This window comes from Papio anubis, chromosome 11 (assembly GCF_008728515.1).
Source record: "Papio anubis isolate 15944 chromosome 11, Panubis1.0, whole genome shotgun sequence".
NCBI classification, from domain to species: domain Eukaryota; kingdom Metazoa; phylum Chordata; class Mammalia; order Primates; family Cercopithecidae; genus Papio; species Papio anubis.
Window position 1 is genome coordinate 93,989,503 of NC_044986.1, and position 1,191 is coordinate 93,990,693.

Consider the following 1,191-nt stretch of genomic DNA (forward strand, 5'->3'; position numbering starts at 1 on the left):
ACCTGCTGTCTACAGGCACATGTATAAATGGTTTGGGAACAATTAAATGTGTCTTACATTGGGGTTCATAAGTGACAAGCACTTCCATGTAGCATTTATCCTCTTACCTGACCAGACTAACTGTGAGATGCAGAAAAAATACAAATTAGTTTTTGTCCACGTTAAAATAAGGGCATTTAGCTAAAACTGGAGGTTTTGGCCTCTAAAATTTCCATCTTTCCATATACTTCCCTACCAATGTTGTAATAACCCAAAAGACCTGATACAAAAGAGCAATTTAAACACTAGAACCTTAGGGAAAATGAGAAATAAGTTACCAAGAAACCTTGACACTTAGTCTAATAACTATCACTTACAGAGTATTTAACAGATCCTATGCATAGTCATTATCTCATTTAATCCTCACAACACTTTTAAGTAGATTCTAGGATTATCACCATAACTGTAGGTGGGATTCAGTCAAGGTCAGATAGTGATTAACGGGCTAGGATTTAAACACATATCTGCCAGACACCAAAGGTGCTGTTAGCCCACCACTTCTATGTGGAGAAGCCTGGAAACAGGTTTGAGCATAGCTTCCTTGGTAATCTGCATTCCTATTGTGTTCCTAAAGAAATTGGTCCTGTTAATTCTGTTATTCCTGGCATTGTTATACCTTTGTCCATTTCATGAGAAGAAGTCCAGAAAACCTCCCAAACTGTGTGACTTTTTGCCCTAGATATAAATTTTATTTTTTCAGAAGAACGATGTAAATTGTTTTCTGAACTCCAAATTTAGAAGGTTTTTTCCATGAATTTGTTTTTCTTATTCTTTTTTGAAATGGAGTTTGGTTCTGTCTCCCAGGCTACAAAGTGCAGTGGTGCGATCTCAGCTCACTGCAACCTTCACCTCCCGGGTTCAAGTGATTCTCCTGCCTCAGCCTCCCAAGTAGCTGGGATTACAGGCATGTGCCACCAAACCCGGCTAATTTTTGTATTTTTAGTAGAGACGAGGTTTCACCATGTTGGCCAGGTTAATCTCGAACTCCTGACCTCAGGTGATCCACCCGCCTTGGCCTCCCAATGTGCTGGGATTACAGGCGTGAGCCACCATGCCCGGCCTTTTTCATGAATATTAATGCATAATATGTTACAGATAGGTAGGCAGGCAGCCCTCACTAATACTCAGCAGAGCAGATCTACTTTTATCTGT